This window comes from Rousettus aegyptiacus, unplaced genomic scaffold (assembly GCF_014176215.1).
Source record: "Rousettus aegyptiacus isolate mRouAeg1 unplaced genomic scaffold, mRouAeg1.p scaffold_m13_p_12, whole genome shotgun sequence".
NCBI classification, from domain to species: Eukaryota; Metazoa; Chordata; class Mammalia; order Chiroptera; family Pteropodidae; genus Rousettus; species Rousettus aegyptiacus.
The window spans coordinates 26,180,786-26,206,684 of NW_023416287.1; the positions used below are offsets into that span (position 1 = coordinate 26,180,786).

At 35.5% G+C, this 25,899-nt stretch overlaps 1 long non-coding RNA gene and 1 pseudogene across 2 annotated transcripts; one reads left to right on the forward strand and one right to left on the reverse strand.

Moving 5' to 3' along the window:
• Positions 1 to 1,403: 1,403 nt before the first annotated feature.
• Positions 1,404 to 22,838, forward strand: LOC107510880. Of its 2 annotated transcripts, XR_004953648.1 has the most exons (6): positions 1,404 to 8,661; positions 9,465 to 9,496; positions 9,940 to 10,013; positions 19,092 to 19,250; positions 21,671 to 21,848; positions 22,616 to 22,838. It is a non-coding gene; the product is annotated as an uncharacterized LOC107510880 (long non-coding RNA). The 2 variants fall into 2 exon arrangements; XR_004953647.1 differs by lacking the exon at positions 19,092 to 19,250.
• On the reverse strand, positions 13,248 to 13,366 carry LOC118610643 (annotated as a pseudogene).
• Positions 22,839 to 25,899: the final 3,061 nt, after the last annotated feature.

Here is a 25,899-nt window from a genome sequence, read left to right on the forward strand (position 1 = left end):
CTGTTAGGCAGAAATGACCATTTTGTGCCCAGGAGCTGGTGAATAAACATAGACTACAACAATACTGTGTATGGTGTGTGTTAGATGATAATGGAAATAGTTTGCATTATTGTGGTGGAAGCAAATAATAAGGGGCTTTGTAAACCAGGCCAAGAATATTAAATTAGGTGTTATACAAAATATGAAGTGACAGTTAATTTCTCAGAAGAGAATGAACATGTTCAAAATCAGTGGTTTAAACACCATTATTATGATCTGAGAACTGAGTAAGAGATTTGAAGTTTAGAAACTGAGACAGGGGCACCCAGCAGAATGCTGTGGAAAAGAGTTGAGGTTATGTGTCTGAATTGAATGATGGTGATTTAAATGGTAAGAGGAATGGCTATAGAAACATTTGGAAGAAAAAGATAAAATACTCATAACTAACTGAATGGAAAAGAAGATGGCAGACAAAAATTAAAATTTGCTTTTTGATTTAGGGTAAGTTCGGGAAGGAGCATGGTTAGACAACTGACAAGAGATAGAGGAAATAGCTTGGATTTATCTAACACACACTCATCTGGATTAATAAAATTTTAGCTTCCAAGACACAATAAATTAGTCCTAGAACTCAAACTACAAGAACAAACAAACAAACAAACAAAACTGAATCTAAATCTTCCATAATGTTTTAAAAACTCTCCAAAAGCAGGGATACACACAAATCTTTTTGCTCACAGTTCCCATTCAAATTATATAATCTTTTGGAGGAATGACTGCTTTTTCAAGTACTATATTCCTTCTTTACTGTGCATATGTAATGGAGAGTACATTATGTTTGCTATGTATTCACATGTATTTATAATTGTCATACTGTCTTATACCTATTCTTAGCTTCAACTGTGGGTTGAATGTATGTGTAGTACATGTATTTGCATGAGTGTAATGAAGGGATAAACAAACAGTACACTCTTAGATGAAAAGACTATATTCCTGTTTCCTTTGTGTATTAAAATGAAGAGCAGTTATGGGAAATGACCTTTTCTTTATTTGAGTCCCAATTAAATGTTATTTGGGCCTTTCTCATCAAGCTACAATTTAAGAACCTAATCCTATCTTGGATTCGAGGTGTGGTAGGACCAACATGAGTTTAAACCATTTGCCCTCACTCTTAAGAGTCGATTCAAGGAAAAATCTTGAGGCTGGAACAATGTCGTGTAGTCACCACCCTCTCAATCCCCGGTGAGGATGAAAGGGTCCATAGCTTTTTTCTATTCTTTGTGACAGTTTGGGCCTGTTTTGCTTTTCTTTAACACAGATTTATCCTAGGGCCTGTTCTTTTTCAAAATGATCTACTTGGCCACACCCATTTGGAAGAGCCTATTACTATGGTCAGTGTTGGTTTGGCTTGCTGCATTCTTTTTTAGAGCCTGCCAAATGTGGGACAATGGGTGTGTCTTGTTAACATCCTGCGGTTCATTAGATATGTAGGATCACTCTTCATTGCGACCTCGTTAGAAGCCTGCAGCTGTGCTGAGAGGCCCAGGTCAGCGTGTCTAAGGGAAGCCCAAACTCTGATTCACGTTTAATCAAAATGTTTGTGGGGAATGAGAACCCAGGCATACCTTGCTTTATGAAATAACATGGGGCCCTCCCCATACTTAGTGATTTTTGGTTGCAAATATTTGCCTATCTCTCCAAACCATAATTTATCCCAAAGAGATGACAAGAACCACACACAAAATAGATTTCCTGGGTCAGTTCTAATTTTCAAGTTTCATGCCCCATTTTTGACTTGCACATGCAGACCACAGAGCCCTTTCGAGGATAAGATAGAGATAAAGGGACTATTAGTGTATAGTTAAAATGCATATCCCATGGCCAGGAAGGCTCAGAGGATATAAATGTAGACTGGAAGAGGCAAGCATTACCAGAAGTTTGTTCTTCAAATATATTATCTAACATGCACAAACCATAAACCTTATTACTTCATCTTATTAAGTGCAAATGCTCTCTCAGGTGGTTAGACTTCATTTATACTTTAGTATAAAATATTTTGATAAGGTTTTCCAGTCCTCTCTGAGTACCTAGAACTCCTGGGAGATAGGAGGTATGAAGATGGAGTATTTGTTTTATTCCCAAATCTACTGTAGAAAGCATTATCAACTCAAATGAATAAAAACATAATCATGTTTATGTTTGATCGGGGTCCACTGAATATGGTTAACATGAAAAAACAAATCTAGAGAGAGAGGGATTAATCAAATATGGTAGAAGTTTAAAACTTGGTGAATCTTGGTGGAAGGTATAGAAATACATTTTACCAATTTTGCAAACTTTCTATAGGTTTCAAATTTTTCAAATTAATTATTTAAAAAAAGATTTTAAAAAATGAACTCTCATACCTGAAGAGTTTAGTTTGAAATCATTGATCTTGATCCAATCAACCAATGGTTGATACTAATAATTGTCATATTTTCTCTTTTTATTCATGGAGGGAAAGTAGATTGTGTTAGATAACCAGAAAGAAAAGTATAAAGGGTATCTTGGGGTCAGAAGTAAGGAGGTGGGTTATAGGAGAGGAGATTGAAAATAAAAATAATATAGAGGAAAAGAAAACGTTTGTGTACTGTGTCAATTTTTCCAGAATTCCTGTCTGTGAAATTTTTTGCCATGGCCTGAGATAGCCTGAAACCCGAGTTAATACATTAACCTTCAATTTTGGAGTTGGATTTCTCACCCTTCCTTACTTATCTCCCATGTTCAATTTCTCCAAAACAAATGATTGTTTTATGCATTCAGCATTTTTTCCCTATTTAAAAAGGGGAGACCATTAGATTTGTCCCTCTTCCTCCTCTTATATCATCAATTACAATTTGCATTTCTGAGGCTTTCCTATTTTAATACTACTAATAACAATGAAGAGGAGGAGGAGGATAAAGATAGGAACTACCTTTATTGAGCATCTATTAGTGGCAGATTGTTGCACCAAGCATTTTTAATACAATTAATTTAAACTTCACAAATGAGGCAATTGAAGTTTAGAGAAGTTAGATAATTTATCCAAGGTCATATGAAATAAATTCCAGAGCCTCAATCACAATTCCCAGCTATATATACCATTCTGAAGCCTCTTATCTTATAGTTAAACACTACATTTGGGGGTGGGGGGACAGTTTAAAATGAAAAGAAAGACTGCAGACATGTATAATCTGCTTCACTGTAAAGAAAATGTGAACGTTCAATTACCTTTCATAACAAAATAAATAGCAATGATATGACAAAACAAACAAACAAACAAACTAATGTCCTGCAGAATTCAGTAAGGCAAAGATTAAAGTGATATTCGGTTTCCCTCACATTGGTTTTTGTTGAATCGTGGTGTTAGCCTAATGGTAGTGGGAAAACGGATAGGAGTCACTCACATATGACCCAACCTTGAGCTCCCATCCTGTTCTGTGATCAGGGGAAAGTCTTCAACTATCGCAATCTAGATAGCCCCCTTTGTAAGTCAGTTTAGCAATTCCTCTGCTCCCTTCCTCTGGAGCTGCTGTGAGCACTGAGACAATGTCAGACCTCTTCCTAACCTTTTTAAAACAAAGGGTAGCATACAATAATCATTATTGTTATTATTATCTGTATAAAAAAAAGAAAAGAAATAGGCAGCATTTGGCACCATTTCATGATATTCAGATATTTTGTTCTTTATTTTTATAGCATTAAAAAATCTCAAAATCATTAAAATTTCTCCTTGATTGTGATTTCTTAATTCTGTAATTATAAAATCTCAACTTAACTCCAGTCTTTATTTGGTCCAACTATTTCCAAAACATAGGCAAAAGCAGGATTTATATATTAATCAATATCCTAAGTGCCAGGCTTCTTTTCTCCTACAGAATGTAGAAATTATTGAAAAAAAAAATTGCCCCTGATTCTTTAAACAGACTTTATCATTACACGAAATAGAGCAGAGTTTTCTAGAATTTTGCATTTCATGGAACATGAATATTTTTTAAAATAAAATAATATAAACTGTGTGTTTCACATGTATGTGTATTTTTGGCAAATGGAGGACATTACACACACACAGACACATACAAACTTCATTCACTATCAAAGTCATTTTCTTGAAAAGGGAAATTTAACTCATAAAATATCAGAATAAAAGAAAATCCTTAGATCAGAATGTTATTATAAAAGATATAATTTTTTCCCTAATTTTCCACTTAATTTTTTTTCCTAAGTTCATCATGGTTCATTGGAAACCTTCCTACAGACGCAGGTCCCTAGATGGGCTTTTGGAAGCCACTGAACTTATGCACATATTAAGAATGAACTTCTCCCATGTGAGGTATTTGACCAATGTCAATCCCAGAAGGTCCAGTCCCTTTCATAAACTGCCTCCTTTGGGTCTTTCTTGCTTTCTTAAAGGGGTTTATTTGTACCTCGATATGACTGTTTCCTTTCAAAGAATTCCTTGCTCAACTTCTTTAGGTTCTATCATGGGCCGTACAACCAGTTAGTAAGTAAATAGGTGTCTTAGTTTATAGCTTCTCTTGTACAAAATAAAGGAAATAAACACATGACTTTCAGAGTTTTCCCTTTGTGTTTGCTTTTATGATGTCTTCCTTTTAATTTAATAAAACTGAAATAAGGTAATACTGATTCCTCTAAAGAAAAGTCAATTTATGGAAGAAGAAACATCTTTAAAGTACTGTCTTCCTTTTATTCCTCTCATTTGAAGAGGAGATTTGTTTAGAGGATAAAAGTGCCTCTCATTATTTTGCCTTTTCCCTAATATTTACCCATATATTTTGGGAACTCATTCTCTGAGAACCATGATATAAAATATTCTTGACATAAAAATTATCCATCTAGCTGTGCTACTCAAAACTTGGTTAATTCAAAAGAAAAAAAAAGAACAGATATTAATTTAAGGAAGAATTCAGCCTTCACTTAGGCAAAAATCCTAAAGAAGAAATCAGGTCTCTTTAGAAATTAAAGGAAGTCACGGACTGAAAATGTCCTTCAGTAAGTGTATTAAAATGCAAGAAAATTAGAGAATAGTTCTAAAAATATACATCACTCTCCCCTTCCACACATCACCTCAGTCTCACTAAGTAGCATCTTTTTATTCCTCTGAACACACCGAACAGGATTCCACACTTGGACATCTCTTATCACACACATCCAGTTCTCAAGGTCATGCCCTGTAGTCATTCTTCTCTGCCTCTAAAGTCATTTGCAGAACTGGGTGTAGTCTAGAGTATGCTGATTCTTCATTATTCTCTATCCCAAAAGGTCAAAGCATAATATGGAACTTCTTGAACTTAAAAGAGACATTCAGCCTGGATAACCAGCTGTGCTCAAATTAAAACATCCAAAAATAGCATTTATTCTCCTAATGGCAAGGACTGATACTAAATTCAGGGGAATAGGAATGTCCCCTAATGGGACTTTCAAATTATACTAACTCAGTGACTCACATTTCACTAGTTTCAACAAGATTCCTTCAGAACTAAAAGAGAAACGATTTGCTCTATAACTTCAATATCTGTAAAGAGATAAGTTCATCCACCCAAGTATAAATCTTCAGAGGATTTTGTACTATTTAACTAAATAGACCTCCAAGTCAGACAACCAAATTTTGTTCCTTGGAAAATTTTCATATATCTACATCACCCAATACATAGGGCATGCAGCTAGATGTGCAAGATAAATGAGATGTGGTGCCTGATAAACTTTAAGCTCTGTGAAGATGAGTCTATCGTATGAACCATCACAGAATAGTGCCTAGCACGCACAATGAAATTGATTAAATATGTGTGACATAAATGATTATTGGGTAAATGAATGAATGAATAAGTAAATGGTTTGAATTAGTCAATTAGAGAACAAAAGGAAAGATGTTCCAGTTGGAGAGAATGTCATGGAGGCCGTGGTTAGTAGACTGAATATAAAACACAGTAGGTAGGTTAACTGTTATTAGCCATAAGAAGTCATTAAATATTCTTGAGGAAAAAAGCAGTGTGGTGGAATATGAGAAATATTGTGGTGTTTTTTTACTAGATGGATTGGAGCAAGAAATGAGTCGAGGGAAAAAGAGTCAAATATATCTATAAGCTTTATTACAAAAAAAAGTAAGTAGAGAATGCCATCTTCCAAATATTTATTTTTCTACCTCTCACTCATACACTCATCATCACAATTTAAATATCCTCTTAGCTTAGGTTCTTTCTCTATCAGTCTATTTTATACTTTACCACTAGACTTATTTCCTAAATGCCAGTTGCTTTTCTCCCACTCATCTAATCGGAAATCTTCCACTGTTCTCCACATCCTAACACATCATGTGAAAACCTTGAATCTGTTATTAAAGGCTGTCAATATGGTACAGTTTAAAAAGTTCTGCATTTTTGTTAGGAGCAGAGGAAGTTCAAGTTTTTTAGGGTCAACCACTTTCTAACTAGTTTCCTCAACCTAATGTAAAACTAGGTGGTTCCTAAGAACCTTTCCTAACTTAGCATTTTATATACTATTTGATCTTATCTTTGAGGATACTCTTTTGGCAACTTAAACCAAAGTTTCTCAAACTTCACTGCATCACTTGGGACTCTTGTTAAAATACAGATTCTTATTTAGTGGAATTGGAGTTATTTTGATGCTTCTGGTCCATGGACTACACCTTGAATAGCAATGCCCTAAGTTACAGCTATGTTGTAGAACTTCATGCTGAGAAAATAATGTATATTCTTTCTTTCTAACATTTGCTGAATCAATCGGTCACTTGGGATATCCTCCCATTCACATTCACCTGTCAGAAACTGTCTCATCAATCATCATCTATGCCATTTCAGCTAAAACACTGCTATCTCAGAAGAAATATCGAAAAGGGAAGCCATCTTGTTTTTTGATTTCCCCTATTTCTTTGTGTATCTCTTATAACATCATGAAAACCTGGTGTTCTACTTATTTTTGTTCTGTCTCCCCACTCTAGCTTGTAATCCTCTTGACAATACAAAAAACAACTGTCACTTCTGACTAAGGAGTATGAGGAAGATATTCTGAAGGAGGGGAACATGGTCACACTAGTGTTAGTGAAATTCAAACTTAGTACATATGAGCCCAACATATTTCCTTCTATTCCACCTGGTAGGCACTGTAATATGTACCAGAAGACAGCCATGATACACTGCTAGATCCCCATTATTGTTTATGTTTGGCAATGTAAACAAAGAAGTGACAGTCCTGTTGTTTGTATGCTTAACTTTCAAGTGTTGACAAACAACCCAGTAAAGAAGTTCTCTTTGTGTCTGGAACTTCAAAGGAGACAGATCCAGAGCAGGGGAGCCAGGATTAGTTCATTTGGAGAATAAGCTGCCTTATTCCACATTCAAAGCTGCAGAATTAATGTATACCCTCATTAGCTCATGCCATTTTTATTTCTTGAAATATAAGTGCAGTAATGCAGTACACACAAATGACCTTTTAAATTACAGGGTCCAAGCCTCTTTAGATTTGGCATTTTATATATAGAAAGACCATTTGATGTATTTTTTGGCATGATGGAAGTTACACCTAAAACACTAAAACATCAATCAGGGCAACAAGATGTTTTCCAAATTATGAAAAAAATGTATTGCATTTGTCATGTCTTTACTCCATGATCTACTTCTTTTGCAATACATTTTATTGCTTGGGATTTATAGCACCATTTCTCCTCATGGCTTATGCAGCAACACACATCAGTGTGTCTGCCTTCAATCATCAAAGGGCAGAAATTCAGGTCAGACATCAGTCATTTGCTAAGCTCATCTGGATTAATCAAAGTCTAGAGCCCCCATTCAGCATACGCAGAAAGCAATGTCAGGTATGACTGTAAGTAATGTCAACTTACTCCTAAACTTGTAATGCCCAGATTTATGTCTGCCATGTCCTTAAATCAAAACAATATTGACTATTATGATTAAAAAAAGATTTCTTCCCACTTGCAGCTGTTGTTCCAACTATAGCCTTTTTAGTTTTCACAGAGTGATCAAACAATAAACTTTTTCATAAATCTTACTCATTAATTTCTGATTTAGGTCTGAGGTGGGCCTTTTTTGGGTGACTTTGAATGGAGTTAATGTGATCTTAAGTGGAAGTGAGTCTTGCTGTCTCTGTTGGTTCCATCCTGAACACATGGCCTTAGAAAATGAAAGCTGTCGAAAGCCTACAGAGGGTCTCCCCAATAAAGTAAAATCACTATACTGGAAAGCTCTTTGCACTTTTCCCCAAAACACACAGGATAGAATATTTAATTCTCACCATCACCTTGTGAGTTCATAGAGTAAGTGACACTATGTCCAATCAACACTTATGCAAATTGAGCCCCTGTTATTTGGTTCAAAAGATTAGAAACAACAAAACAAAGGTAATGCAGGCTTTCATTATGACAGACTGGCACCCTCTCATACTGTGAATTTTTAATTTAATAAAAGGCCAAGAAGGAGTAACTGAAATATTAATTTAAAGATCCAGAATGACCTCAAAAATTCTGATAGGATTAAATTCTTGTGAAAGAATAGGATTTTCGTAGCTGATGAGATTACTGGAAATAAGTTAGTGAACAAGCATTTTCCTGAATCCTTATTGAAGACAAAGAAGAACAAGAAGAAATGATCAGCGTAATCAAATCCTCTGGTGAGTACCTAAAAACTCAATTCATCTCCTCAGTATTAGTCAATGTCTCAGAAACTTCTAATTGAAGACTTAAAATAAAAAAAAAAATCCAGAATTGGTAGTTAACAAATGTTTCAAATGTTTTTTCAAGTGATGACTATGTTGGTACCTTAAAAAACAAAAGTAATATACAAGAGGCAATATGTCAAAGAGTATAGGAACACGAACACAGATTTACTTCTTGGAAAAATATTTAAAGTTTCTAGGTATAAAATTTCTGATCTTTAAAATGAAGCTGGTATGAGTTTTAACTTTTGTATTTTGCCAGTAGATATTTAGTGTTCAATGAATGTTAACCATGCAGTCTTACTTGTACCTCTGACTTTCTTCTACATGCCTCTGGAACTGAATAATCAATTGTCCCGCCCGCGGGACCGGTTATTTGGTGGGAGAACCGAGGAGAACCCAACCTAAAGAAAAGAGGGGTAACACGGACGAGAGAAAAGAGTGGAGGCAAGACAGTGTTCTGATCAAGCCTCAAGTTTTATTCTGAGCAGCAGTTGCTTTTATACAGGAAATAAGAGAAAGGGGTAGGGCTGATTAGGGAAAGAGGAGTATATGGCATGATCTGATTGGCCAGCTGGTATCAGCGTCGTTTTGTCCTGCGGTTATTGCGGCTTCCCGTTGCTTAGTTAGAAGGTGCTGAGTGACTTATGCAAAAAGAAGAACAAGTTCTTTCTGGCTACGTGACCTTCCTGGTAATTTATAATGGCGGACCTCTAGTCTTAAGATGGCTCCTGACAATCAATGCTATCTATCTTAAGACACATTACGGAGAGAAGAGAACCAGATTTTGGTGAGTACTTTCCCTCACGCTGTTAGAGAACTGTCAGATAAGCAGGACTGAAGATCAAACAAAAGCCCCTTTGTATTGTTTTACTCCAGAAGAAATTAGAAGGAGAGTCCCAGGGTAATCAGCAGTGTAAATGAAATCTTGAATTTTGCCCAAAGAAGGAAAGGCATCTGCCTTAATTATTCATAAGAAATGGTGGTGTTCTACAGGGATCCTTTGAAATGTTTACCTCCAGAATCAAGAGTCAGTTTTCTACTGATTCTAATAAAGAAAGGAAATGGAAGGAAGGAAGGAAGGAAGGAAGGAAGGAAGGAAGGAAGGAAGGAAGGAAGGAAGGAAGGAAGGAAGGAAGAGGGGAGGAGAGGGGAGAGATGGGGAGGGGAGGGGAGGGATAGAAAGAAATCAGAAAAATTTGGAAAACTGAATACAATTTCATTGACTTCTAGGACGAGAGCGACAACTTTTCCAAGAGAAATCCAGACAAAGCCAGAAATCAAAAACAAAACAACATGCAAATGAGGTACTTGAAAGGGAAGGTGTATTTATAACACAGTAGTCTTTCAAACCTATTTTGTCAGTTTTTTCCACTTACTGTAATAAAGTAAGTGGCAACAAAGACAGACAAACAACATTCTAAAGCCAACTATTTTCTCCTGTGATGTGGTCAAGGCTTTTGACCACAGGTAGATCCTATGTTCCACTAGAGAAGTTACCAATAGTGTTGGCAGGTGAAGTTAATCTCCTTTTGGGGTGAAGAATGGGGGAAAGTTAGAGCTCCTTGCTCATGATATGGAATTCATTCTTGAATGACTGGTTTGGGGATTCTGCTATAGGCTTTTTGGATGACGTGTGCAGTTTGCTCTTTCTTTAGAGACATGACTCTTTTTGACATGGTTTTGAAAACGTCTCATGCAATTCCAAAGCAATAAGAGGAGAATGGAAATTAAGGTAGATCCATGAAGAATTCATTTAAAGACCACATTTTGATTATTTGAGATGTGCCTCTTGAGCAAAGAGTGCTCTTATTAAAGAGGTATGATGAACTTAGAATTCTCTTCTTAATGTACTTTTGTTCAGGCTTTCACAAGAAGGATGATGCAGGCAAGTGCTTAGGTTTTCTTAAGTAAGGTATGAGTACTACAACAGAATCTTTTCTAGGGTCTGGAAAACTGAAATAATTCCTTTATGTTGTATGAATTGGGGTCCTTCATTAGTAATAATGAGATAATGATGGTGATTATGATGAAATAGCATTTACTGGCTGCTTATTTTGAGCTCTTTCATTTTCAGGACTTTGCACTCAATATCTCATTTAACCCATAAAAACCTAATTTCATGGTATCGTTAACTTCATAGGATAGGTGAGTAAATTGAGCAAGAAATCACAATGCAAAATGGTGCAGTTCTTTGCTAACTAAGGGAGAAGTACTAATAGAAGGATACATAAAAATGTCCATCACATACTACTTCACAGCTTAACTCTCAAGGGTGTTTTGGGTGTGGCAAGAGTATTGAGAATACATTAAGAGCTGAAATTGTGACTATCGGTGAACCTGGACAGGTTGTTCAAGGACATACCACCCATGATCACAGTGGCCTCTTTGCTGGCTGCAAAACAATCACTGCAATGATACAAACAAAAATGTTAAAGTAAAATTTGCTATTACCAGTCTGCAATTTTTTCTTTCCCTTCTCTCTTCTTTCCTTTATAATCTTTTATTCTCTTTCTTTCATCAATGACCATCAATTAACTGTTTTCCCATATGGGTACATTTACAATTAGACAAAATTTTCTGACTTGTTTTTTCACATAAGTCCTAGAAAGGTTAAGTATCTTGCTCAAGATCACATACCTAATAAGTAAAGGAACATGTATTTGAACACACATATTTTTTTCCCACTAGATAATCTCCCCCAGAAAAGATCTGAAGTTTATGTGCCTAAAATTAGACTGTAAAGAGAGTTCCAAGTGACAAAAATTGTGGCAATTACTGGTTCCAAAACTGCAAAATTATTCTATTCTTTCTATTCTATTCTTTATCTCTTTCTCTCAAACACACACACACTTCTCACACACAGGCTTCATGTGACTCCCTGTTTGTGATTTCTATTCCATTTCAAGGATTCCTTTGATATTCATTTCAGGAAGATTCCACAAAGACAAATATGTTCATGAAAAGGAGATTGTCTTCATGGTAGTAAAATACAGTAATGATTCCCATAGTATGTAGGAGTGACTTCAGGGGAGGAAAAGAGAGCACCTGGGGCTGGAGCTGAGGCAATATAGGTCATGTATCTATCTAACAGAAAGGCACTGCCAGGCTATACTATATAGTCTGAGAAATATTGCTCATTATGTCTACTCTTCCCCAATGGTTCAGCAGCTTCTCCTCCCCAGTCATCTCCAAAGGTCTTTTTCTCCATCATGGAGCCCCTCTGGCCTCTTGTGAGGTCTCTAACTTTACAACTGCCAAAGCATTTGCAGTTAGTCTTATCATAACTGAACCTGATGAATGCTACTTCCACCTGCTCCTCTAGTTTCAGAGCTTCAAGTGTAATGTCAGTGTCTAAGACCATAGACAGTCTTACTTATGGCATGTACTTGATAAATATTTATAGATAATAGAAATCTGAGGCTTATGTCAAGTGGTCTTCCCAGATTCTCTTAAACCTAAACAAAGGAAAGTCAGTCAGTAAGAAGCAATCAGCAGTATGTGACCAAGCTATTTGATGGCAGAGTTGATCTTTCCAGATGGAAAATAGTCTCGAATTTCTACAAGTCATCTTTTCCATTCTCCATATGTTCTGAATTTTTCCATTCACATACGTTTTCTTGGTGACCTCTGAATGAATGTCAGAAAACATTCCACAAATAAAGAATTGCCAAGATACTTTCAGGTAATGTAGGAGTAAGGAGGAAAATTGTTATAAGGCAGAGAAATTAGCATAGGGGCTGCCCTGATGTTTATCCACAAGGCTGAATAAACAGAGTAAAAATCCAGTCCAGTTAATGGTTAACACTGGGTCAAATCAGAATAAAATCTTTACACTGATCCTAGACTTCGCAATAAACATCTTAGAAGAACCTTGTCCAACTCCTTATCTAATTCATCCCAGCACTGTTCTTTAATAAAACAGCATTCTTTTAAATCTAATTTGATAATGAACTCAATAAATGTGGCAGGGAACTCTAGATCATCTAAAAAGTGTGATACAGGTTTTTGGGTTTTTTTTACTTAAAATTAACAGTGAATAAACTAATCTGATGAATTAATAGCAGAGCTAGAAATAGAATTTAGGTCCTTGGAATTCAAACTTAAGACAACTCTCTTTTGACTCTATTATATATCTCAACCTTTTGAATGCAGCCCAGAAGTTTGATCAGTCCATATTCTGGGACCTCTATTAGAGGGGAAGTTGGGAGCTACTGGTGGCCTCTTCTGTACTGAGATGTCTCTTTGCTCTGGGAAGCCTAGATCATCCACATCCAATAAGTCCTTGGTACCTTATGTGACCATGTCCTTTCAAATATCAAGCATATTTACTATCATCTCCAAGACTGACACAATACTTACCAATTTACTTATTGGTAAACTGCACTCTAAATTACCACATTAGAGTCCACCAGAATTTTATTGCACCTTCAACTGAAAAATTTCTGAGGTCTAGGATGACAAGATTTCAAGAAAAATGTATTTTTTAAAAACTCTTGTTTTAAAAAAATGTACAATTAATTATTATTATTATTAATTTACACCTACAGTACCCAGTCTTCCTGGGTGGTCTCCCATCCAAGTACTAACCAGGTCCGACTCTGCTTAGCTTCCAAGATCAATTTGAATTAGGCTTGTTCAGGGTGGCATGGCCGTAGACAAAAAAATATGTACGATTAATTATTTATTATTAATGCTAATATAAATATTAGGTCTTTTTTCGTAGTAAGATAACTGGAGTTTTACTAAGAAACAAAATCCCAGCCTAGAGTATGCTAAATTAGTTGCAACTATTAACCTACCCATTCAACTCTTAATCAATCAGGGGCTTGTGCGTGAGGCATAAAGACCATAAAGAGCTTTTAAAACACTCATAGGTGTATGATCTCAATCTGGCTGTCTGAGAGTCAAATTAGGCAACAAAATCACAGAAAATTACATGTGCGCACACATACACACACAACACAGAGAATCAGATATCAGATTTCTTCTTGGAATGACCTGCCAACACTGGGTTCACATTCCCACAAAGCTACCAATTTGTAGTAGCTGACGTATTTTGGTAATGTCTGGGCTTTTGACTATGCCACAGGCTATCCCACTCCCAATTGTCTTAAATGCACTGGTTTGAGGAACCTGCCTAACCCAGAAAGGAATTGAGCATAAGACCTCATGATTATTTATATGTACGTATAATATGTACATGTAAATTTTTCAAAAATGGAACTAACTTTGCCAGTTTTGATTTTCATGCCTACACAGCCTAACTACTCCTCTTTTGTACTCAAAATACTCTGCTTTTTCTGCTTTGTGCTAAACCTGAAAAACAGCAAAGTAAATATGTAAAAATAGCAAGCAGTGAAAGGGTCTATTGCGCCTGAAGCAGCCCACGACTGTTTATGCTGGCATCGTTTCTCCCTGAAGATTTTTCCTGCTACTTTCTGGAATCATTCTAACATAAAGCATTTTTCTGGTTTTCAGATTCAAACGCATTCTAGTCTAACCACCTGTGTATGCAATTGATTGGTTTTAACTTTGAGCTTCATCCCTGAACCAGACCTGGCACCTGCAGACGAAAATACTAGGGGCTAAAATAAAGTGAGCAAGGCCACAAAATAGTGTAATATCCTCCCACTGTGGTTCATGGGGGATGCTGTTTCGGGGTGTGCATTTCATCTCACGAGACTCCAGACAACAGAAGAGCTAGACAAAAGGAAAACATGTGATGGAGCACTATTTATACTGCAATCTTTCCAACATTTCAGAAGGGAATGGTTTACAGATGTATACACTCCAGTGACATTTACACATCTATTGTTTTCTTAACCTCCTTCTCCATCCTATTACAAGATTCTTTTGGTGAAAAAGATTACAAACTTCCTGGTGCTTTTCTAATGATAAAGAACACATTTCCTCCTGATTACAAAGGAAGACATGATGAACTATATGATAGGACAAGTGTTAATGTAAAATCAGCTTCAGAAAATGAAATACTTTTATGATTATTTAAGCATTTCTGTTTCGTGCCATAAATTCTTCCCTGTCTGAAACAGACCACTTAACCCAGTCTTAGAACATCAAGCTGCTAATTTACACAGTATTCTGACAGGAAACCATCTACAGCAATGAATGCACAGTAGGGGATTTTAACAGAAGCCCATCTGGACTTTTAGCTATTGAAGGCAATTTTTTCTTAATAATCTATTAAAGTGAGATGCCATAAAGATGAGTTACCATCTCTTGGTCATAAATTTCAGAAGAGACTTTACGAAGAGCCTCTTATTTTTTCAACTTTTTTCACCTATTTTCAAAGACTTAATTCATCAACATTTAACTAACTGTCTTTCTGCCTTATTATGACTCTCAAAGAGTTTATAGTGCTGTTCAGGTCACAGTTGTTGCCTTCAGGAAAGGATTTCTGTCTTGGACACATGCTTTCTATTAATTTATGCCTCTAAATTCCTTTATGATGAAATATGTCTTTGAAAAATCAGATTTCAGAGTTGTGTTTTTTGTTTTTGTTTCGAGATTTTTTGTTTTTATAATAATCCTTTCTGGTCAACCAATACCCAAATAATAAAAATAAAAGTGATTATTTGGCAAATTTGGAATTTTTGGTGGACTTATTTTAAATAATTTTTCATGGAATTATTTTAAATAACTCAAAAATATGAGGACTTGAAGACCTTTTTCTCTTTGTTAGCCCTTTGCTCACTCACCTCCTTCAAGTCTTTGTTAAAATCACCTTCTCAGGAAGGCCTTTCTTGATATGTCCTATTTTATATTATAATCTTGCCCCTCCCCAGCTCTACTGAGTCCCCTCCCTGCTTCATTTCATTATGAAATACTATATATTTAATTATTCATTTCATTTACTATTTTTCTGCACGTGTTAGAATGTGAGCTCCATGAGAACAGGAGATTTTTCATTGGGTCCCCCGATTCTGTGTCCCCAGAAACTAGAACAGTGTATGACACACAGTAGGTGTTGAAAAACCACCCGGTGAATAAGTGGATAGATAAAAGGAGATGACTAATTTCACAAACACAGAAAACAAGCAAAGATTACTAATGACAGATTTAGACCAAGAATGGTGCATGACACATAATAGGTGTCAAGTAAATTGTAAAATGAATGATAAATAGATACAAAAATTAAAAAATTAGGGGGAAAAATCAGAACCAAAGTAAAAGAGTGGGATAATTACATTAAAAATATCTGAAAAGAAGGTATTTGCAATAATTGAGATGGGGTTATGAACACTGGGTTTTCTTTTCAGAGCAAATTTGCTAAGGAAGAAAAAAAGAAAATTAGAAAATCAAATGGATGAAATGTTTTAATGCCAAAATAATGTTTCAAAGCTGCTTTAAAATATTTTACATATGATCGCCAAGTCTACTCTCTAAAAATGATTGACTGTATAGTCATGTGTCGCTTAATGTTGGGGATATGTTCTGAGAAATGCATCACTGGGTGAATTCATTGTTATAAATATAAGCCCTGATATTTAAGGAATTTGCCAGGTCCAGTGAGTATATTAGCCTACCATGACATAATGATTACTGGTAATGACCAATTTAGTCATTGTTACTTGAGGCCCCCCAGGCAGTTGAGGTCCATAAGGCAAGTGCAGCTACAGCAACCAGAAAGCTTTCCTGGTTAGATATCTAAGATGGCTAATCCTCGTGGCTGAGAGTTGGTGTGGGCTGTTGTTGACAGCTGAGGAGTTTGACTAGAGAACCCATCTGTGGGCTGCCTGTGTGGCTTGGTCTCCTCAAACTGTGGCAGCTGCGTTTGGAGAGAAAGTGTCCCAAGAGAAAATATTCCAAGTTATCCAGGTGAAAGCCACAAGGTTTAGTATGTTTGAGCCTCTGAAGCTTCAAATATAACTTATGCAATGTTCTCCTGGTCCAGCAAGTCACCTAGTTTAGCCAGGACCCAAGGGGTGAGGTGGGAAAATCAGAACCACCTTGCAGTAGGAAGAACAGCAAATAATTTTTAAACCATCCTTACCACAAGATTTTTAATACTTAGAATAATTTTGACAAGCCCCATTTTCTGACTATTACACCATACTCAGATCTACCACACATATATAGAGCACTAAAAAGTATGTAATGACATCGGAGCCTTGGTCCTACACAGTAACTTACAAAAATATCACTCCTTCATCTTATGTTAGATAAAGTAAGCTTTTGCCTATATACTTAGATATTTAAGAACTCATTAGTATTCTTTACCTTAAAAGATCCTCCCCTATAACATGGTGATCCTCAATTTCACTCTTCCCCAAGATCCTACCTCCACACTGCCCCGATCAACTCTGTCAGTTGGGCTGCAGGTTTTACCACCTGGGCTACTCTGCTCTTGGGTTTCCATTCGGGTTTGACCAACAGCAGGCACTTGTCTGTCAGCTCTTCCTCTCTTCCTCTCTCCTTCTACAATGCGTTTCTGGCAGTAGCTGCACCCTCTAGTCCTGCCTCGCAGCCCTTCCTCCACAGTTCTACTTCCCACCTGACTGTGAACTCTTTATTTCTCTTTCTTCAGCTCTAGGGGTGATTATGACTTTCTATTGTTACTACAAGATTTCATAACTTTAAAATTTAAAAGTTTTTTTTCTCTAAAGAATACTTTTCCAGAAAAGTATTCTTTAATAGTCAAATATTAAAAATAAAAGTATAATATTTGAACGTTTGATGCCGGGTCAAAAAATAATAATTTTGTGTCAGAAAAATCCCACCCATCATGAGACTCTGACCAGAAAAATCAGTACAGACTTCCTTCACTTGCATGCTTGATAGCCTCTTAGTTTTGCCAGTGGACATTGAAAGAGAAGCATTTCCTTTCTACAAACTGTGACAGGACCCATTAGTAGCTTTCAGAGGCCAAAAACTGCTGTGACTAGCAAATTGGTGCATATATCTCTTTGGTCAGGATTATGTTGTTAGACCATTTAGGTATAAGAATATTAATACTCTATTTTCTAGGCTACTTCAGATATAGATGGTCAGGAAATAAAATAAATACTGAAGAATGGCATTATCAAGATGGTGGAATAAGAGGTTCCTCACCGACCATTCTCCTCAGCAACAATAATTTGATAGTCATTCATGGACAAAGTGCCTTTGTGGGAGCTTTAAAATGCAGATAAAAGACTGCAAAAGTAAATGGAGCCTATGCTCAAGTAGGGCCATTCTGAGAAAGCAGGCCTATGGCCAACTCACTGACCACGATCCCAACTACTAGCCCGGACACAGTTCCATCCCCTTGTGGACTTGGCTACATTTTCATTTCATTCATTGTATTATTCAGATCCAGAATTTATGTATTTCTCTTTTATGATTTCTACCTCTTTGTTAACTTCTCATTTTTCATGTGCATTGTTTTCCTGATTTCACTGAATTATTTTTCTGTGTTTTCTTGTAGTTCATTGAGCTCCCTTAAACCAGTTATTTTGAATTCTTTATCAGGTCCGCTGTAGATCTCTGTCTTTGGGGTTCATGACTAGAAGATTATGGTGTTCTTTTTGTGGTATCAGGTTTCCTTGATTTTTCATGTTCCTGAAAGTCTTGCACTGCTATCTTGGTATCTGAAGTAGCAGTCACCTCCTCCAGCCTTTATTGACTAGCTTTGGGAGAGAAATGCCTTCTATTAGCCTGCTAGGCATTCTGAGGTTTTTCCAGACCTTCAGTGGATATGCCTACTCCATACTTGCACCTTTTGTGACAGAATTCTTAAGCTTGTGACCCTGCAACACACCAGGCCCGGTGCTGACAGACTTCCCTCTGCTTTTTTATGGTCTGTGCTAAAGCTCATGTTTGTGGTCTCTCCCAGTCCTGCAGAGTTGGGCTGGCTTTCTGCACATGCTCAATAATCATCTGCCAAAGTTGGGAGCCCACACAAGGAGACACCACAAGTGGGGGAGAGTATATCAGTATATCAGTGAGGTAAGCAGAGTGCTGAGGGCACCTGTGGACAAACTGAGTGGATCCATGGGCAATGTGTTGAGGACTTTTTAATGGAGTCCAAAACATGGGTAGTAAAATCTATGTCCCTTTAATGCCTTTCAAGAGTCCTCTCTGCTGCTTTCCTAGCCTCTTCCCACACCTCAGTCATGCAGCTTGCCGCTTAGCATATAGTATAGCATAGTCTGGATGGGGTGAGAGAGAAATGAGCCTCTTTGGTGGTGTCCACACAGCTTGGGAAGCTGTGCATTCACTCACATGCTCTCACTTACCCCCACGGGAGAGCCAACAAGGTTCCTCTTGGCCCTGAGCAGTGCCACCGAAGGTGATGCAGGTCAAGTCATACTGTTCCTCTTACCCTCTCCAGTGCATACAACTCATTTTTTAAATCTTTTTTTTTTTTTTTTTGACTCCAATAGTGTGCTGGAGCTTTTCTGCTGGAAACCTGAGCTTCCACAAAGGCTCTCTCGTCCATGCATGATTGTCTGACACAGTTGCTCTCCAGGGGCTCCAGACGACGGCTAAGAGGGGCTGGGGCTGGTTCACAGGCCACTGCAGGGTTCATAGGCCAGATCAAGGTCTGTATGCCTATTATACAATGCACTGGTGCGTGAGGCTTCTTCCAGGTCTCTTGGCAGATGATACTGGATCCCTAAGTTCCCACAAAGGCATTTTTTCCCATGGATGGATGCCAAATTGTTGTTATTGAAAGGGAAGATATAAGTGAGTGACATCTTTTTTGGCATCTTGCTGATGTCAATCCCAAGTAAAAGCTGATGTTTACAGGTCGATTATTCTGTGAGTTTGAAATGGCAACACCATCTCTACAAGGTTGTTATAACGATCCCTGCATAGGATTTTAAGGAAGCCTAAGAGAAAGTAGAGACACTCTGCCAGAATTAAAAGCCTGGCATTCTAACTTAGTACTTAGTGAAAGGCCACATAGTATTACTACATGTCCCACATGATACTGTGATGTGAGAACAAAATACTGTTTATTGTCATAACTTTGTAATGTGAAAACTATTTGTTACAGCGAATATTAATAACTACAAAATAATATATTTTTATTTTATATCACTTTATATTATGTATATTTTTATCTAGTGAAATGATTAAATTAAACATAAATGAAATACAATGTATCAACCATACTGTTTTAATTTAGGAGTCAAAATCTATCAGGAGATATTTTATTTTCTAAATGGCAGTTCGCTTGCTTTTTTCCTTTATCACAAGGAATTGTGCATATAGTATAGCATACTTACAAGATGAATTACTTTACACATTTTAAAATATCACCTTCTCACCTGTTTAACTTAAAATGTATTTTAATTTTAAATAATAGGTAAAATACCTGAAGCTAAAGAGCTGAAGAACTTCCAAGTTCTCTAATCATGTCTCTCTGTTTGGATTTTAAAAATCCAAAAATATAATATAAAATTTCTCAGCAAGAATTATTCCTCTTCCAAGTCCTCCCTCTCCTTGCCCTAGATTATTTCAAGTACTCGACCAAATCCAACCAATAAGTAATTCTTCGAGCCATCATTTTTTAAAAGGCCATTATCTTTTGGTCATTCATACTTACATTAATGGAATGAGCTACTAATTATATTGTTAAGCCCCTAATATTCTTGCCATTAATTAAGGTAATATACATATAAAATAACATAATTTATAAAGGACATGTATAGTAAATACTCATCATACTCATAGCTATTACTATTACTATTCCTTGCTCAGAAGATATTTTAAGAATCTGTTTTAGTTATAGTATACAAAATGAAACCACAGAAGTGTTTATGCTATAATTACAGAATAAAATAGTATATGGAAGTCAAGTATAATTATAATTAACGCTACTTTAAAAATATATTTGATGGTTAAATAACTTCAACATTGGGCCCATTTTTAATATGGAAGTTCTAAAGGAAAACCATATATTTCCTACTTTTTTTTGGCAAATTCTGTATTCACAGATGGTACAGATATGTTGGCATTCTAAAATAAAGCATCTCTATTTATGATTTCGTCTTGGAAGACTCTTACATGGTTAGACCACATTTTGTATACTTCCGATGATGAGCACATCATCTGAACTTAGCCAAGGCAAGGGGTAGGCCACATGAAACATCATCAAGGTTGCAAGCTGCTGCCGCCAAGAAGTTGGAAAAGATAATTTTACAGGTCATGAAGAAAACTGGGACCCAGATTAACCAACAAAGCATTCAGTGAGTAGAAAAAAAAGTATGTGATGCTCATACAGAGCCAATATGGAGCTCAAAAGAAATTTATTTATATGGAACTGCCGGATAGGAATTTCATGTTTAAACTTTTTTTTTTTTTCAAGAGGGGGAAAAGAGTGTTAGGGAAGAATTAATCTGTCTCTGGAGAAAACACATTTTAAAAAATAAATTTACAATTTTATTAATTGGCCACGTATTTGCATAACAGTGCCAAAACACCTATTCTTCTCCCTCCTTTAAAGATATTCCTCTTTGCACAAGGACAAACGCCTTGTTAAATCAGAATAAAAAATGTTTTCATTTTTCTTTTCAAATATTTGAGTTGCAAATTTATACATATATTTGGTGAAAACCCTTGAATCACAATTTGAAATTGTTCACCAAGATAAAAAAGACATGCTTTATATCTTATTATACAGATGTAAATATTCTTTTAAAATTTACATTGACATGGTAAAATAGAAGCATTAAGAAGTTCACTAATTATGACACGATATGCAAATCAATCTTGGTTAATAGGGAAGAACCTAGTACAAAAATCACTAGTTAGAATAGAGATTTCTACCTAACCATGTTTGAGTAACTGCAACTGAATTTGTCCACTCAGCAGAGACAACTCAAATATTGGGCAACATACATGAAAGAGCAATTTTGGACAATGAGCAACTAGCAGTGCATGAATGTGATGTAAGATAGAAAGTAAAACAAATGAGATGAGCCCTACAACCCACCAATTTTGTTGTTGTTTTCAGGAGGCTTGTCACAGACTGTGTCACAGCAAGGGAGAGCTGAAGCAGAGCTAGAAGGCTCCACTGAGAAGAGAAGATAGAGATCAGATTTGGGGATATGGAAGCAGCCTGACTTTGTGGGGCAGAATACTACAGATGAAGGAGCTTCAGTGAGGAAGAGTTCCATAAATCAATATACAAGGTCTTTTTGAGCCTTTTCTTAAATACTAAGACTCACATGTATAGGGTGAAATGTCCTGATGCTTGGCAAAAAATTCTCAGAAATATATAACTTGAACAGTTCCAACAGTGTAGACAGAGCTGGAGGTTATTTAAATTCTATACAGCAGAAGTGCAGTGACCAAGATGTATGCAGGGAACATTCACTAGATAGCCTAGAAGAGTTAAGTTTAGTAGTGAGGCTAAAGCAGCACTATGCACAGACATGCCACCAACAAAAATTAAAAACAAGTATGGAGAGAAATGAACTGACTTACAAATCACTTCTTGCCAAAACAAAGTTCAACACTTTTAAGGTAAATGATAAGATCCAGACTCTCAAAAATCATTACATTCTCAGTGTCTATTATTGAATCAAAAATGATGAGACATGTAAAGAAGCAGGAAACTATAAAACACAACCAGAAGAAATATCTGTCAATAGAAATAGTAGAAATAAAGATGATAGTATTAAGAGACAAAGGTTTTAAGAGATCTATTATAAATAAGCTCAGAGATCTAAAGGAAAACATGAATATCAGGTTGAAAGAAACAGAAAATAAAAAAACTAAATGGCACTTTTAAAAATAATAATTACTGTATTTTTTTTTAAATCATGAGGTGAGTTTAACAGAAGAGGAGACCCTGCAAAATGAAAATAAAGCCATTTTCAAATATGAAAATAAAGTGGTTTTCAACATATAAATGCTGAGAAGTTTATGTATGTTTTTATTTCTGTTTGTTTTACAGCAAAATTAAATGATGAAAATATTAAAGAAAATTCTTCAGGCAGAAGGAAAATCATATCAGATAGAATCTCAAATGCAGTCAAAGAAATGAAGTGAGCAAAAACTGTTAAATGTTTTTCTTTTATTGTTAATAAGAAATAATTTATTGTTTAAAGCAGGGGTCAGCAAATTATGGCTTACAGGCTAAATATGAGCTGTGCCTCTTTTTGTAAATAAAATTTTATTGGAACACAATCACATTTGTTTGTTTATATATTGTCTATGACTGCTTTCATACCACAATGACAGAGTTCAGTAGTTTTGAAGTTTTCATAGGAACATCAAGGCCTGCGTAGTCTAAAATACTTACTATCTAGCCTTCAGGAAGAAAACAGCTGACACCTAGTTTAAGGAAAAAATAATAACAATTCATTGTGGAGTACATAATATATGTAGAATTAAAATATATGTCAAGTCACAAAAAGAACAAGAAAGGAGAAAGGAAGTATTTGTAAGGTTCTTACATTACACTTGAAGTTGTATAATATTTGAAGGTAGGCTGTGAATAAAGGCATATTGTACACCCTACAAAAACATTACTCAAAAATAGAACAAAGATGTATAGCAAATAAGCCAATAGTGGAGATAAAATAGAATAAGAAACTTACTTATCAAGCTAAAATAAGGCAGGACCTAAAGTTCACGTACCCAGTTACAGAGCTCCAAATGCATAAAGCAAAAATTGACAGAACAAAAAGGAACATAAAACTAGCCCACAAATATTAATGATTACTGAAAGAAGTATACAGAAAATGGTAAGAATACTGAAGCTATGAACAACATTTACAACTAGTGTAACTGAATCGATATTTAAAAAACTCCACTGGACAAGAGAATACATATCTTTTTCCAAGTGTAATTGGTCCATTAATGAAGAGACCACACACTGGGTCAGAGACAAATATCAATAAATTTGAAAGAACTGAAATCATGTAGAATATACTCTTCTGCTACCTGCTAAAAAGACACTTATAAAACAAATTTAATAAAGTATGCAACCATTAAAATGTGTTCTAGATAGTAAATACCCTGTTTGGTATGAAGGTTTTAGGTGGAAAAAACCCTAAATGGTAGCCCTTAAAATTTATCCTAACTAATAATCTCTATTTGTTTAATTAATAAATGCTTATAATATTGGGTAGAAATATTTAATTCATTTTTAAAAGCCTAGAATTATGTGAATTAGTTTTCCTTTTATTCTGATGAACTGGTAGAGATGCGTCCTTGGTGAATTGCCTGCTGACATAGCAAAAAACATCAAGTCACCAATCTGCAGCTTGCTTTTTAGCCAGATGCGACACAGCCCAAATATATTTATTATAAAGACTGACAGAACTACTGCCACCAATTGCAGTTCAATTATTTTACAATGTACAGACACTGTACATTGCTACAAATGCAGTTGGATCTTGAGAACCACATTATTCTGTCAGGAGCTATGTCATGCAGAGAAAAGAAGCTCATCAACAAATTATTCACATGCATTCACTCTTTCTCCCTCTGTGCCTCTCTCTATATATGTATGTGTATATGTATACATATATGTGTGTATATATATGTTTACAATACATATATGTGTGTGTACATGTGTAATGTCACAAGAATAAAGATATTTAGGAGAAATATAAAAAAAGAATAAGTCTTAGGGAATCAAGGGAGTTTCATTCAAGGAATTTTAAAAGTAAAGGGAAAGAAAATAAACCAATTTCAGTTCTTTTAAAAATAAATATAACATTTCATCAGAATAAAAACATTTACTTGAATTATTTAGAGTAATATTTCTGGTCCAAAAGTCTAAGTAGGTGCAAAGTATTAGGAAAAGAAAGGATCCATGCTCAACCTGAACACACCAAGATGGCATCATTTAAAAAAATCCAAAGGTTATAATTAATAGTAATAAAGCATCTTATCTACCTCCCACCTCCAGGTGTGGTCACATCCAAACCTGATAGACAGAAGTTGTATCAGCTTTAATAATGAACCTAACTTCTAGGAAATGTTGGTTTAGATTAAAGCAAAATAATTCTCAAGGGAATTAAAATATGCCTTCTTGCTTTACATTTTCTTATTTACAAAAATTACATGTAAGAAGTTGTCCGACTTCCTCTTCAAATCTGGCACACTTTTGCCAATGTGCCATCCGGATTGCTCAACTTTTATGAGAATTATGGTCCCCACAGATGTTCAGGTATGTCATTAATCAGCATAGTCTAGGGACAGAGAATGTGGGCTGCCTGAGTTCAAATCGTAACTCTTCCACTTCCCAGCTGTGTGACTTAAGGAAGTTATTCTACCTCTCTGTGCCTCAGTTTAAATAAAAATGCCATAGAGATACTATGCGGATTAAATTATAATATACTTGTAAAGTGCTCAAAATAGTGCCTGCCATTTAATAAGTCTTACAAAGTGTAATTTAAATTTTTTTTAAAAAAAGCAAACTCATTCAGGTAGATCCTTATTTTTAAAATTTACAGAATGATCATTTTCTTCCCTCTTCTCACTCAGAAAAAAGTTTAAGAAGAGGCTTAAAATAGGGAAACTCCAGTAACAACAATGAAGTTTTATTCTTATAGAAATTATAGCAAAATAATTTCTGAAGACAATAAAGGGAAAAAGCATGCATTTTTTTCCATCACAGAAAAACATGAAGGGTTTCTCTGCCACCTCAACCACTAAGGCAGTTACTGCAATTTTAGCCAAAAGACTTAGTTGACGTGTGCTCTAAGATGATATAACTATCAATTTATAGCATTTCCTGTCTTAGTTTACAGACATAAGTCTCATCTACTCACACATTCAAAATATCACCCCATTACATGTTTTTAAGTGAGAATTTTGTACCTCCTTATGTAAGTTTTATGCAACTTTTTACACTTTAAATTAATGAAAGTATACGTCCATATAATAGATATTTTTAGTTTGCTTTAAGTAAAAATTTGAAATAGGGTAATATGAAGCCACCTTAAGGAAAGGTGGGGAAAAAAATTCTTAAAAAACCAATTAGAAGAAAAAGTATTTTAAAAAGCCAAAGGTCTCCTTAGGAGAAAATCATTATATTGGTGGTCATTTCAAGACATATCAACTGATGGTCATGTAAAAAAAGAGAAGAATACTTTATTAAATATCATTTTAGGGATATCCACACTTTGAGGAAATTTTGGGAGCGTTTCCTTTCATGTACTTACTGAAACACTGACTTTTTAAAGTTGAATTATTAGGAAATCATATACTATAGAGCTTAGTTAT